A 15965-nucleotide genomic window follows, 5' to 3' on the forward strand; every position below is an offset into this window, starting at 1 on the left:
CGCAACGGAAACGCCGGGAACTGCATGCTGAAGCGCCGCGAATAGCATGGAAGCGTCCAAAACTCCAAACTGCCTGAGAGCTTCTCCTGTATTATACGGTAATTCAGGGCTGGACTGGGACAAAAAAATCGGCCCTGGCATTTTTGGCCCAGGCGGCCCACACCCACCGTGATTGGTCAGACACATTCCCTGCAGACAGTCCTCTTAAAATAAGCGTGCATTCTATGATATGAGTTGCCTAGTGTTCAGCGTTCATGTGATTGTTCTGGATCCTTCAAGAGGGGTCTAAAGACTGATCTGTTGATCTTACACTTAAATAATTAATTCTTAGAGTTATGATTTGTTTATTTATGGTATTTGTTTATTTTTATGTTATTATTGATATTGTTTTGCCATTATTATTATTATTACTATGTTGCTTAATATTGGCTTAGCAACTTTTTAAAACTGTTGACTCTTCATTTTAACTATTGTAGATTCATATTTTGTCGCTTTGGACAAAAGTGTCTGCTAAATACAATAAACATAACCCTTCCCTAAAGCTACTCAAGATACTATCTCGTGGCCTCAATATACTATCTCGAGGCCTCAAGATACTATCTCGTGGCCTCAAGATACTATCTCCATTTTAGATTCTTCAAAGAAGCCACCCTTTGCTTTTTTATTAATAAGGGAAAAAAATTCCACTAATTAACCCTGACAAGGCACACCTGTGAAGTGAAAACCATTTCAGGTGACCTCATGAAGCTCATTGAGAGAACACCAAGGGTTTGCAGAGTTATCAAAAAAAGCAAAGGGTGGCTACTTTAAAGAATCTAAAATATAAGACATGTTTTCAGTTATTTCACACATTTTTGTTAAGTACATAATTCCATGTGTTCATTCAAAGTTTTGATGCCTTCAGTGAGAATCTACAATGTAAATAGTCATGAAAATAAACAAACACATTGAATGAGAAGGTGTGTCCAAACTTTTGGCCTGTACTGTATATTGAGTTTTCTTTGGACTAAAAAATAGACGTAGGAAGACTGGAGTGTAATAAAACCTACAGACTGGCCATAAAGACTAAAGATGTCCCTGCTCCAGAGGGTTTTCTCCAGGAGGGTTCTGGTCCCCGAGCACTTCCAGCCGAATCTCTCCCCCTCTCGCGTTTTGGTCGTTTGGTTCTTCTGTGAGAAGAGGAGGTGAGAGAAGAGAGCTACCACCTACAAAAGTCAAATTCCTTTTGTATGCAAGTATACTTGGCCAATAAATCGGATTCTGAAGTTCACAAGGCAGGTAATAAAGACCTCCAAAAAGTACATTATCCATCAAACATCTGTCCTAGTTTTTTGTTTGTGGACTGAGCCTTGGTATATGTGGTACAAGCTCAACCAGGTAAGCGTCCATGGTGCCCCGTCAGTTTTCTTTTAATATATTTTGCTTTTGTTTTATATATTTTTGTTTGGAATTTGAAGAGATTTCAGCCCATTGACTACCTCAATAACCCAGTCTAATTCTAAATATTTTATTTACATGGCATCGAAGTGAGAGCAAATGGTGAACGGTGTTTGCAGTGCTGGCTATCGAGGCCTTTGAGCTGATGAATCAAGTGAGTCACACTGTGTATAAGAAAATACATTTTAAATGTGATTTTTGGAAAACGGGCATCCAAAATGGCACTGGTGAGATTATATCAATTGTATTCTATTCCATCTTCTATAGCAGCATCTTCTATACCAGCTGCATTACATCTCATCCATGACTTTACTTTTCCTCCCAGCTCACAGTTCATTTTATTATACCATGGTCTGGGTGAATTCCGATTCGATTCCGATTGGCTGCAGGATGTCCATAAAAAAGGTGTTATAGGACACATACTAAAGGAGTTCTGGTGAAACTGACTGTTTGCTGTTCTAAATGAGTGCGCTACATTAAAAACAAAAATTAAATGTGGATCTGTTATTTCCAACTCGTCCTTTGAACACCACAGGATGGCGCTAACACACACGCTGCAAGAAGTACGTTTTAGTGCTACTCTGAGCTTTCATATTTTATACTAAAGAAGGCAGAGCAATGCACCTTATTTTGCCCAAATATGGAGAACACAACTGGAAGATCTGTTTAGTATGTGTGTGGAAGTGAATGATGCAGTTTGAGTTTCGGGGCACTGGGAAGTAGTGGACTAGGTGCCTGTTAAGTTTTTTTTTTCATTGCCGTTGCACCAAATGCTTGCTCTGTCAATTATAGAGTAGGGTCTAGACCACACGTATCAAACTCAAGGCCGGGAGGCCAGGTTTCGTCGCAGACTATGATTCGGCCCGTGTTTCACTGTAGGTTCACAATAAATTTTGGCCCTCGTTGTTCGCCAAACCAAACAGACAGGAAACAGTTTTCAGACTGTGATTTGCTAAACTTTGATTTGCTAAACTCTATGATGGCTACGGAACTACTTGGTGACTTTTTAGGGCTTTATGTTGACCAAAGTGTGACAAAAGTCGAAAAGAATGAAAAAAACCAACAAAACGTTGCAAAAACAACAAATTAATAAAATAAAAAATAAATAAAAATCACAAAAACGTCTGAGAAAGTCACAAAAAAAGTCGGAAAAAGCAACAAAAATGACAAAAAAAATGACATGCAGTCATTTTTTCCCCCTGACTACATCATAATCTGGCCTACCTTAGAGCCGAGCATTGTTCCTTCGGGTGGACATCCAGCATGAACGAATCCCAACTGAAAGTCTGAAATAAGAACAGAAGTACAGAGACTTGTTTCTATGGAGATGATACACCGTCTCGTCTGATTGGTGTAAACTGGCAGGTCGGTTCAAGTTTCAACTCCTCTTGTTGCAAAAATAAAAAGAAAAGCAAAATTAATGTAATGCTATGTCAGTTATTATGAGTACATCACCATCTGACCAAGGGCTCCCATGATCAGGTTCAGTGTTGTTTCCACCACCTGAAAGAATGTAGGAGAGATGTTAAGGTTAGCGCCACTGCAGAATTCAACATTACACCAATCTGTTCATCCATCCGTTTTCTCTACCAGCTGTTCAGAGTTACAGGGTTCTGCAGACCTTCCATGCAGGCTATAAGGGGGAGCGTACTCCAGCTGATAGAATGGTTCAAAAGGTTATTATTGTTGTCAGTGTTTCCTCTATGTTGGTTTGACTGTGGCATGTTTGTATTCTTCCCCTGCGAGCTAAATTGCACGTGGCTGTTAAGTCGATATAATAGTGATTACTGAACGCCCTCGCCCACGTTTGTATTTGAGGTGCATTATTTACATGCTGAAGTAGTTACACTGCATTAAGATAATGTAATTAATAGTGGGTTTATTGTTATTTACACAATGCTTAGCCTATATGTCAAGATCAAAGTTGGCCTATATAGCAACTCAAAAAATACAGTTAAATCACAACTGAGAATATGCCTCATTGTGTGTGTGAATAAATATATTAGTTTGTGTTGCAGCCAAGTGTGAATACTCTGGACGGCTGGATGGCAGTTGAGACTCAGGAACACTGGTCAACTCTGGCTTGGGATCCATACAACAAAGGGTGGACAGAAACGTGAGTCTGTGCGAGCAACCACAATAGAACAGAAATACCTCTTTTAGAATACTTAAGTTTCAAGCAATAATGACTAGCATGAAATACCAGATCAGAGAATGTAATATCTCTACTGGAGTTGAATGATTTTGACTCGGAAATTAATTCCCGCGTACCCTAAGGAAAGCATAGAAAGCAACCATAAACACAGCCTCAAGTAACATGTCGGAATAGAGGTGGGAAACTCGGGCTGGATTTTGATACCCGAGTTCCCCAGTTGGTGACGCATTGTTGACAACTGACGTTTGATGGAGGCGACTTTGGTTCACTGAACATATTTCAATGATAATAAACTGTTTATTGTGGACAAATGCCTCTGCCAAGAAACATACACAGACATAACATGTTTCAAATTATTCATAAATAGGCCTATGTATAAAAAAACAACACATTATCCGTGTCTTTTCCCGTTAGTTGTCCTGCAGATAACACAAACACCTGGTTGATGTGCTGTTTCTATGCTCGCATAAAAAAAAACAGCAGCAAATTTTTTGTTATTGTGGCCTCCATGTTTTTCAAACACCTGATGCTCTAGGCTACGGCCAACCGTTGGTGGCAGTCATGCAACAAGTTGTTATGCCAAACGCCAATATAACAGAAGAAGAACACGCATGCCGACCATGTGAATGCTGCCAGTCGGAAAAACAACGTAACCAGGGGAACAGGTGAAAGACATCAGACAAACAGGCGGGAAAACAACAGACAGTAAGTAAAACTAGACAAGACAAGATAGAAAACCAGACCACCAAAATAAGACAGGAAACAGAAACATACAAAACCATAACAGATTCGCATTTTGTTAGTATTCTTTTGTTTACTTTCTGGTGCTTTTGTGTTACTAATTAATGTGTGGCTAATAATATTATATAATGTTATATTATAATAATAATCATGCTTATAAATATTAGCTGTCCGAACAACAATCCTAAATAAAAAATCATAAAAAAACAGCTTATACAGAATAGCTGGGGAGCTTGCTAGCCTTAGTGACAGTTGCGTCCACTTGTTACCCAAAATGAACGTCAATTCACTCAAAAAATACAAACAAATCAACTATTAAGGTTATTCTACTAATGTTAAAACAAATATGAAGGTGCTTGAGTGACATTTCCCCATTACAGAATAAATAAGTCAGTGATTTGGCTGCTCTTCACACGCGTCTGAAGACGTGTGGGGATAGAGCTTTTGAGGCTATGGCGCCCAGACTAGAATGCTCTACCTACCAGCATTAGGTTTGCTGAGAATGTGGACTGTTTTAAGGGACAAGTGAAGACTCACTTGTTCAGGCTAGCTTTTGGGTAGCCTATGTCTTTTATTTGATAATTGACTCTGTTGTATTTGTATTTTTTTCTATTGACTATTTTTACCATGTTTTTATTGTCTATGCACATTATAAAGCACTTTGTGACCTTGTCTGTGAAAAGCGCTGTATAAATAAAATGCACTTACTTACTTACTTACTTTGCTGGGGTTATTGCCAACTAGCTGAGGAATGGAGCACCAGCCCACAGAGTGAGATCGTGGTGCCTTTGACTCAAATTGGATTGTTTTTTTTTAATTGGGGGTATCTGCAAAGATACTTAATAAATAAGAAAGTTACATATATTTCGTGTTTTTATCAGAAACTGCTTTATTGGCCAAACACAAGGGAATTTGTGTTGCTTTCAACACAGAAACAGACATTACGTTATGGCTAAAAAACAAAGATAAACAAGGTAACGTTAAACATGAACGTTTGACTATGTACAGACATAAGTTGTACGTAATAGTGTGTACATGCATAATGCATATACACATACGTACATAAAGTTACATGTAAACAGATCTATGAAGCTTAAAAACAGTAAGGCAATTAGTGCAAATGATCCAGTAGATGGCGCCAATTTTCAATCAATGTTAGAGTTACAATGCATTCTTCCAAGAGTGCAGGTCACATAAGCTGATGAGGTACTACAATTTAATTTATCGTGTTATTTTTATACTGTCGGTACTTTCAGAGCAACTTTTATCATGGATAAAGGGCCTGGAACATGTATATGTTGAATGAAGTGAAAGACATTTTAACCTCTAGCTATAACTTAGGTCTACTGATTGACTTGAATTCACTCTCGATGTGTAGTCAATCCCCACGTTAGAGTCACAAATCTCCTTCAGTAGGTTATCTGTGGCACAATCCACTCGCCATATATTGTTGTTGGTGGACCATAAAGATGGTTTTATTGTTCTCTGTTGGTTCTTGGAGCAGACGATGCAAGAAAGTTTTCTGTGAACAGACAATAAAGTTTTATCTTATATTATCGTATGACCTAAGGTCCATCACAACTGTGTCCACATTTAAAAGCAAAAAACAAAACTTTACTTTTCTCTCAGGCTTTTGATTAATTACAGCGTGTGAGTGAATTTAATATTTGTGCTTATATTTTTTTTAAAGATATATTTCTGTCTTTTAATGTATGGGCGAATATTTACATCAAACATATGGAATGCCGTTTTATTCAATATTAAATAAATGAATAGATACATAAATACATGAATAAATAAATACTGTAAATATGCCATTGAAATACATCATGAAATAAATAAATGAGGCAATAAATACATCCATAAATAATTAAATAAATGTAAATATTCATGTATAAATGAATCAATTAGTTAAATATATTAAAAGGTTTTACTTTTTATGCTCCATATATCTGGAACAAACTCCCAGAAAGCTGCAGGTCAGGCGCGACTCTCAGCTTTTTTAAATTAAGGCTGAAGACCTTTCTTTTTGATGTTGCCTATCCTTAATTTTTATTTTATATTGAACTGTTAATTCTATTCTTGTATTATATTTGTATTCGTCAATGCTTTAATTCATTTTTTAATTTCCTATTTGTTTAATGTTTGTGTAAAGCACTTTGAGTTGCCCTGTGCTGAAATGTGCTATATAAATAAATTTGCCTTGCTTTGCCTTACTTTTATTTCATAAGTCCATTTTTATTTATTTCAAGAGAATTTTATTTCATGAATCCACATTTATTTGTTTCTGTGGACTTTTATTTCCTAATGCTACATTTATTGATTTCCCTCTCTATTACATGCAAATCAGGGGGCGTGGCTATCTGTCACATTCAGACCAGAGCTGTGGGCAAAAAAAGGCTGGCGAAGGGAGAGTGCGGACATAATGGAAGACATCGGTGGGCTCCGAGATAGCATGCTATCATCAGCAGTTCAAATTGATCAACATTTTTTATCAGCAGATACTATTTTGGCACATATTGAAGAATTTTTTGAAATACTAGGGCGGATAAGTGCTCTTCAAGAAATATACATAGACGATGAAGTTTTAAATTGTTTAAGACTGATTGAGCACCGTGTTCATTTTTATTATTTACTGTTATTTCCTGACTTATCATCTGCTCACACGAAACCACAAAACAGAGTTTCTCGTGAAGTTTTCAGGTTTTTTTTAGGGAAATATAAGCCTCTTTATGATGTCATGATGTTTGAAGACTCCAAGTCACTTTAAAAGTCATGAATCTAATGTTTGAACCGGGCTTGTTTCTTACCCTGCACTGTGACTTTGATTCTTGTATTTCGGTCCTGTTCAACAGGTCTCCTCGTGGGTTCCCAAAAGTACCTCAATATATATTCATAAAATAGTAAATATGTCCAAAATGACATTTTAGTCGCCTGGACTCGCCATTGCATCTTTTGTCCTCAGAGGGTTAACTTTAGCAACATAAAGTTAGCAGTACGAGCAAAGTATCTCATGCTCACAATAAAAAAATTTCCCTCAGTGTCTCAGCGTTGATGACTTCGTCTTTGTTTGAGCATTTCCTGATTTTAATCAAAATTTTGACTTTTTACTCTGAAAATACAGACCAATGATGCATCTGAGATAAGTGAATGAATGATTGAATCTCTCACCAATGTCTGACACGGAAAACATCCAATTTTGATTCCCATACACAAACTGGTGTTGAGAACTCGACAGACAGGACAGACGGGGGAGGTGTTTACTGTGTCTGCTTTCATGGGATTTATTTTACTTTATTTCACAACTGCACAGTTTCAGCTTGTTTTATTGCACAGACAATGAACTGTATGGTTTCATTATATCCAGACGATGAAACTGAGACGTCTGTGTTTTTGGTCGACCGTTAAGCCTTCATTCCCTCGTCGATGAAGTGGCTCAGCTTTGTGAAAAAGTTTCAGCCAGGCTGCTCAGAAGACAAACCCTTTAATGAACTTTGTAACTCTGTAAAAGCACACTAGACATAAAGTCATAGCGTCTGTTTTTGACGCGCTGGGAGTGAGACTGTGCTAATGTTTTCCGTCAGGTGTTACCCAGATGTAGAGTACAGTAGAGTAGACGGTCCCTGCAGCGTCCACATCTGTCCAGGAGCATAGAATCACATTATTAGAATAATAGAAACAGGTATAACATTATGTCATTGTTCCCTGGCGGCCTTGCAGAATCATGAATGTATAATACTGCCAAAGAATGACACTATCAGGGATGCACCGAATCCAGGATTCGGCTTCGGATTCGGCCAAATATTGGGCTTTTTGACGGGGTTTTGTTTTCTGCCAAACCTTACAATTTTCGATGTAATGGCGGCGTCATTGATTACGGGAAGGTGTTTAGGTAGGCAGAGCGTTCAATGCAGTAGGTTGTGAGAAAGTGAAAATGGAACTCGTGAGCAGAAAAAGTTGTTGTTTGGCAGTACTTTCAGTCAAAAGAAGGCCGTTCAAGTCCAGCTACATGTTCAATTTACAATGCCGATTTGTCTCGTGGTGGCGAGGACCCTAAACAATACACAACATGGCCGCTGTTACAACATTTGGTATGAAACATCCGAAAGAATATGAGTTGTGCATGAAGGAATCTACAGACAGCAGCCAAAATGCAGCAACTTCAGGTATGGCAAAGGAAGGACAGTCACAGCTAAAAACTTGTTTTAACCAGACAACTTCATTAATGTGTTTACTGTGTTAATGGACTGAGGATGGGAGTAGGATTCAGTATTCGGTTTCGGATTTGGCAGAATCTTAATCAGTGGATTCAGTATTCGGCCGAACCCCAAAATTCTGGATTCGGTGCATCCCTAGATACTATAGATTCAATTCAATTTCAATTCAATTTTATTTATAGTATCAAATCATAACACGAGTTATCTCGAGACACTTTACAGATAGAGTAGGTCTAGACCACACTCTATATAGATGTAGATATAAATATGTAGATGTGATCATACTAACAGAAAACAAAGAACAAAGGAGGGTTTCCCCTTTAGTTGTGACCTTTTAGCCGAGAGAACGTAGAGAAGAACAACAGTATGAGGTTTATTTTTAGTAAGGAAATAACAGATTTGTCCACTACTTATAATGTCAAAAAACTGACCTGTAATCTGTGGATTAATGGGTCAAACAAAAACACAACTTTGACTCAGGAGACCTCGTTTCGTGTCCCGTGTGAAGCCAACAATCACTTTCTTAAACTAACTGGCTTCAACAGAGTTAAATCAGTGATGTAGGTACGTATCGTGGCGTTAAATAGAACGTTTGTCGTATTGGGGGAGGATTTGCAATCGACCTGTCATGTCGTTGAAGTATGAGAACGTGATGGAGCGCTACCCCGGAAATGACGAGCGGGATGAGAGACGGATGCCTCTAAGAATCTGACGAATCTTTTAAACTGATCTTTGTCGATCTGAAATGAAGACAGATTCAGCAACTGCACGGCCTATTTCTCGCTTAAAATGTTTTCAGAAACACGTTTCAGTGAACTATTTTCGTAAAATGACGTTCATCATTTCCGGTTTTAATTTTTTAGCTGACAATACAGATTAGCGCCGCCTGATGTTAAGGAGACGTATTACGTCTTGTGCACACGCTGAACGTACGCTCATGTTGGTGTCGCTTCGGTATGTTTGAGGCACTTTTTGGACCTCGGGGAGCCAACTGATAAGTCCGACTGCCTTTTCTGCCAACGGTCGGCCTTCAGATTGGTGTGTCAGGGCCTTTAAAGCAACACTAGTGAACTTTTCCCGCTTCAGTCCACCTACAGTTTGGAAGCAGTATTGTCCCATTATGTCTCATTCGAACTACAGATCCGCTACCCGATCTGGCAAACTTGCGTAGTGCGGTTATAGCCGATAGAGGGCCGCAAAGCAAATGCAGAAGTGCCGTTCACCGAGTTGATGAACCACTGAAATGATTTTGGAAACATTATTTTATGTTACAAAAAGTTCTCTAGTGTATCTTTAATATTGATGTTTGTCTGTTTCCATGTGTTGTATCAGATTAATATCGTCACTTTAAATCATTAAAAGATAAAGATAGAAACTGGGTCAGTCTGATAAAGATAGAAACTGGGTCAGTCTGATTTCATGCAGTTTTTATTATTTCTTTTTGTAAAAGTATGTCGCTGACTCCTGCCACGCTTACAGGAACTGGAGAATTGGCGGATAAACAAACCAACAAACATGGAGAAAGGTACGGAACTTTTTACATAAAGTTCTTCCAGATGGCGCAGTCGACAGAACCAAAGTTATTTGTATCCACTGCAAAGTTGAATTTTCTTATCACCGGAGTACTTCCAGTCTGAAATATCACCTAAATGCAATACACACAGTTGATACCAGCAAATCATTCACCGAAACAAAAAGTGGCGCATCGGCAGACTACGTTAGATTCAGCATGTGGGAGAAGTAATAGATAAACAAAGGAAAGAGAAGCTAACAAATGAAAGTGGATAGCTACAGACTGCAGGCCGATTAGTGTTGTGGAGGACGTCGGTCTGAGAAACATTCAGAGAATCGCAACAAATGACGGCAGGTATTAGATTCCCTCGAGACGCACCATTACAAGAAGAATACACGAGTTCTTATGAAAAGGAGAGGACTGCAAAAGTGACAACTTTACAACGTGCACCCGCTGTTGCTCTCACTGGGGACTACTGGACATCACTGGGTAACCATAATCACAGTTTTAAAGTTTTAATATATATATATAACAGAATAACATGAATCCCCTGGCAGTGGCAATAAGCTTCAATTTTGTATTTGCTTTGATTACATTGTTTAAGTTGAGATTTACACTAAATATTTTATTTAACTGCTACTGTATAAACTAGGGCTGCAACAATGAATCGATAAAATCGATAAAATTTGATTACTAAAAAAGTTGGCAACGAATTTCATTATCGATTCGTTGTGTCGTGCAATTATTACGCCACTCAGTTGCGGAGATAAAAAAAAAAATTTAGTTGAGCGCAGAGAGAAGCAGCGCGGAGCGGAGCAGTGCGGAGCGAAAGAAAAGAAAAAAAGAGCAGAGCGGGCGTAGAGGAAATACGGAGAGAGACCAGAGAGAGACCGGAGAGAGACCGGAGAGAGACCGGAGAGAGACCGGAGAGACCCGTAACGTTGTTCTGAAACACACGGCGGAGGCAGAGAAATCAGTACGACCTAAGTCATCCAAGGTGTGGGAGCATTTTTTTTTATCCGATTCATCGATTAATCGAAAAAATAATCGACAGATTAATCGATTATTAAAATAATCGTTAGTTGCAGCCCTAGTATAAACAAAATGCCAATGTTAAGTGTTTGCAGAACAAATCCGTTCATATGGCAGAACATTTAAAATAAAATTGCGCTATACACTACTTTTGAATTCATTATTGGATTTTGCGTATAGCAATGCGATTAATCGCGATTAATCAGGGAAATCATGCGATTAATCGCAATTAAAACTTGTAATTGTTGCCCAGGCCTAGTATATATATATATATATGCACTAGGGCAAAATATCCACTAGGGATGACTTTTCTAAAACCTGTTTGTGTCCCACCAATTTTAAATTAGTTTGATATTATTTTATTTATAAGTCTCAGTTTTTGGCACCTATTTTAAGCAATAACGAAACATCTTTTTCTTCTACAAAGTTTAGTCTTATTCTTTCTGGCATAATTTATCATTATGGTCAATATGGTCATTATTTCCTAGATTTTATATCACCATAGTCCCTTTAAATGTATGTAGAAATGCAGGAAATGTGATTCAAACAAAAAACATTTTCTGGCCCCCTGTTTTGTCCCCTTCCCCCCTTTTCTCAAACCAATGTTACACCCTTGTGTGTGTGTATATATATATATATATATATATATATATATATATATATATATATATATATATATATACACAAGGGTGTAACATTATACTATAGTATTTTATATATATATATATATGTGAGAGTTTAATAAGTGTATTCTTTTGTTTACCTCTGATCCTGTTGGGCTCCACTTCCTGTGTGATGATAACGTCGGTGTACGAGACCTCATGATCCACTTCACCTGCAGAACAACACACTCACTGTTACACACCGGCAGCATTTTAACATTTAAAAAATATATGTTTAATGTTTATTCCAATAAAATGGAAATGTTGCTGCTGAAAACTTGGGATTAGAAGCTTTTGGACAATAAAGCAAAATGTAAACATGGAAACGGTAGAAATATAATTCTGATTTCACCACCAAGGAGAAGATATATTTTCTGTCAGCCATGTATGTAACAGCATGATGTTCTGTTTGAAAATCTTTTTAATATCCATAGTCATCAATTGGTTGAATAGAAAATTGTCAAATAACCTGAAATGCGTTATTATCTGATGAATACAAACAATACGAAACATTGCTTTAAACTTAAAGCCTGTTTTAAAGATCAGAATCTGTGGGACATGCAGACTTACAGTTTTCTTTAAAACTTCGTTAAAGATGGCTGACGTCATGAAGTTGAATTAACCTGCAGTTTACCGATTCATTCTTTAAAATTAACAGAAAAATATTTATTTTACTTTTTTTACAGTAACGAAAGGGTTGGTCGTGAACCAAACTTGTAAACCTGCTTGACGAACATTACTCTCCTACTGATGTCCCTTAAGAACAAAAGAGGTATCTGCTCTATTTAAAATGAACAGTAGGACCTCAAGTTTGTTTTATTGCCCAGACTGCAGTCAGATTTACGCAGGTGGAGTCACTCCCAGTTAATATTAGACTTTTTGCTGTCGTTGAATCGCTTTTCAAACTACAGACATGCATTCATGCAAAACATTTTCACGGTCAGGGTCCGATTACTAGCTTTTCCTGAGGCTGCTCTGCATCTGGTGGCTTTTTCAGCGGAATGAATTAGCTCAGTTGTCATGTGTTTAGATGCAGATTATAAACCAGATTATATACGGGTTAAGGCAATACCCCGGTTTCTCAAATGCCATGTAAAGCCTTGTTGGCTGTACCTTGGCAGATGTAGAGTTACTCCGGTCATTTTTTCCCATTCTTCCCCGCTTATGTATACGGGAAGAACTGGCAGAACCCAGTTATTCACTTAAACCGTTACTGCTGTGTATGTAAACACACTTTTTTGATGAGTTGAAAATGAGGAAAAAGCTAGTAAGTGGACCTTAAGATGTATTTATTTATTTCATACAACTGTTTCCTAGTTCAAGAATAAAGCTTCCGCGCTCGACAGAAGTATCGCTGGAACAGCAGGATGCAAAATTTTGTTGACATTTAAACAGGCTGACCTTTGTGACTTCTTAAGAGGCAGAGCAGCATCACAGAGACAAGCGTGACAGGCGCGACCAGCGCAAGGCCCACCACAGGAAGTAGAATGTGTGTGAAGAGGGAGTTAGGCAACTCAGGATGCCCTGCTTCAAAAACACAAAGACCACAGGTTGGCCTCAATGCAAAGGAAAAAAAGCTCTGTGCAAAGGAAAAAAAGCTCTGTGTCAAGGTGGTTTGTTACACCCTTATTATATTCATTTCTCTATTTGTATTTTTCCTTTTTGTTTTAGCACCGTACTTGGGTTTAGAGCTGTGTGTAGGAGAATGTTGGATGTTGCTCCTAAGTCGTTTTTCTTACTTGATGTTTGTGTGTGTTGTCTCACTACAGGTTTTAATTGAAGTGCGTAGTTTTGTGTTACTTTTGTTATTTTGTTTTCTCAACCCCATCGAATAGCGCCTTTAGCTTTGACTTTTGACATGGTTATTTTTAGTGATCTCGTGTGTGGTAATTACTGTGTTTACTGTGTAGTTTTGTGTTATTGTGGTTCTTTGTTGGCAAACTCCACCTTAGTTGGTGTAAATAGTTAATTTTGTTGTTTTTTTTTTTGCTGGCTTTGGGTTTGTAGGTGCTGGGTACTGTTGGATTTATGTTTATTTTTTTTTTTTTTTTATTTATTTTTTATTTCCATTATAAAACGCTCCTGTAGGTTGAAAAAGGAATAAACGACCGATATCATCTTGTGGTTTGGAGGATTTGTTGGAGAGTTAGATAAAGTTAAATGCACCTCAACAGAAAACTTTAAATTATTGCAGAAGTAAACATGCAGGCAATCTTCTCCGATTTGTGTGGACACTCGGCAAACCCAGCACATTGCTGCCTTCTTTCACTACGGATGTTATTTTGAACAATAAGTGGCACCCCCTCATCTCTGCAGGCGCCAATTTCAAACACAACAGCAACAAACCTCTCAGCTGCATTCACTGTCGGGTTGATTGGAACACGCAAAGTTATTTTGTGAAGTTTATTTTCAATTCATATAAACGCAGTGTGCTCTCGGCCTGTCTGCAAAGCAACGCTACAGTATGAAGGCCAAAAAAAAAACAATTCAAAGAACCAAAGCTGATAGCATCTGCACCTGCAAGGCGTTACGAAAAAAATAGAGAAGACACCACCAAACCTTCACATTTCACCCACAATGTGATCACATTTACAATAACGCGTAAAAGTCGTCGCTATCAGTGTGAAACCACGATATGAGAAACTAACACTTTAAGATAACGCTGCATCTCGCGGATGCTCTCTGCATACACTTGTCTGCCTAACAACACACACACACACAGTGAAGTGTAACTCTTCTTTTCACTACCATGTATAAACACCACTAACACCAACATATTACTAGTTTTACACCTATTTTTGGAATTCATGGTCAATAAAGCACATTTATAGGAAATTATACCTAATTCTTGAGTTAAAAAGCAGAAATTATGATTTTTTTAGACTAACATTAATGGAAGGATAATCACAGAAGGGCATAATGTCAACGTTCAGTCGAGATATTGTTTCGAAAAATTTCTATTTCTTCCAAAGGTTAAAAAATTGAAGAAAATACAAAATTCAATGAAAGTAGAGATTTTTGTTTTACTCGCGAAGCGCACTGTATGGAATCAACCATGTTATTTTTGGGTAATCAAAATGTAGTTCTCTTTTTAAAGTTAGTTAAAAAGAAACCCATATTTCTGATATAGACATTTAGACAACAGGTAAAATTTGACCCGAAGACAACACAAGGGTTAAGTCAGGTTATTATGGAGATCTTGTTAACCCTATCCCTAATTCTAGACACACAACACAGTTTTCAATCTAACGTTAAGATATTGAGATTGAAATTGCTCAGAAACAAGGACGCAGTTAACTTTTTAGTACTCACCAATGACGGTGCACAGTGTTGTTATCGCCATGCTGCTGCTAGACGGACTTACTGACTGACTGACTGACTGACTGACTGACTGGGAGGCTGTACCATAGCATTGTCATCATCTATATCCTCCTCACACCTCCAGCCACAGTTTCCTGCTGTTTCTTTCTTTAATACCTCAAATGTGAAACGTATGTGACATTTGGCCTCCTTTCACTTTCCTGACGGCCTGATTTATTTGTTTTTTGGTTCTTTTTTTAGCAATGAAAGTTTAAAACAACTGTTTTTTGGAGAACACATACATACATCATCCTGAATCTGCAGCGTTCTCTGTCAGGTAAATATAGAAGTACAATGTCTTCCTCTGATGTAGACGTAGCCTACACAGTAAGTCATTAGTAGGCTAAAAAAAAAAGACTCAAAAATGGATTTTATATTAAAAAAAATAAAATTCTACAGGTATGTCTGCGCGTTTGTCTTAGGTCCACTTGGAGACTCCAAAAAGGGACTTTGGTTACCAAGACTGCATACAGAGTTTTCAAAGGCTTATAACTTGAGAACCCCTTTCTCTAGAAACATAATCTTAGTCTTTAATGAAAGCTAACATTCTGAGGTATCTTGCAATGTATTTGGAGTTGATGTCAGTCATTTAGGCACAGCATTACATAAGCCTAACCACACAAAACCCATATTTTCTTCTATTCCACCCCAAGAGATTTGATAGAAAATAGGGTAAACAAAGTGCACTGGCAAACTTTTTTTATATATAAATATTAGAAAAGTGCAAAACTGAACTATGCAAAATACAAAAACACACAACACTAACTTGAAATGTCTTTAATGTTCCCAATACACATGTACACTATACTTACAAAAATGAAAAAAAGATGTGCTGTGACATGGGCAGG

General features: G+C 37.7%; 1 protein-coding gene and 1 long non-coding RNA gene across 2 annotated transcripts in view; both read right to left on the bottom strand.

The window, feature by feature from the left end:
• LOC120572807 (sialoadhesin-like) overlaps positions 1–15965 on the bottom strand; it is a gene marked incomplete in the record, with an annotated part of 288199 nt that overhangs the window by 54540 nt on the left and 217694 nt on the right.
• LOC120573031 lies at positions 6665–13368 on the bottom strand. Its single transcript, XR_005641605.1, has 3 exons — positions 13159–13368; positions 11859–11930; positions 6665–7971 (listed from the first exon to the last, which is right to left on the bottom strand). It is a non-coding gene; the product is annotated as an uncharacterized LOC120573031 (long non-coding RNA).

Source organism: Perca fluviatilis, chromosome 14, assembly GCF_010015445.1.
Source record: "Perca fluviatilis chromosome 14, GENO_Pfluv_1.0, whole genome shotgun sequence".
NCBI classification, from domain to species: Eukaryota; Metazoa; Chordata; class Actinopteri; order Perciformes; family Percidae; genus Perca; species Perca fluviatilis.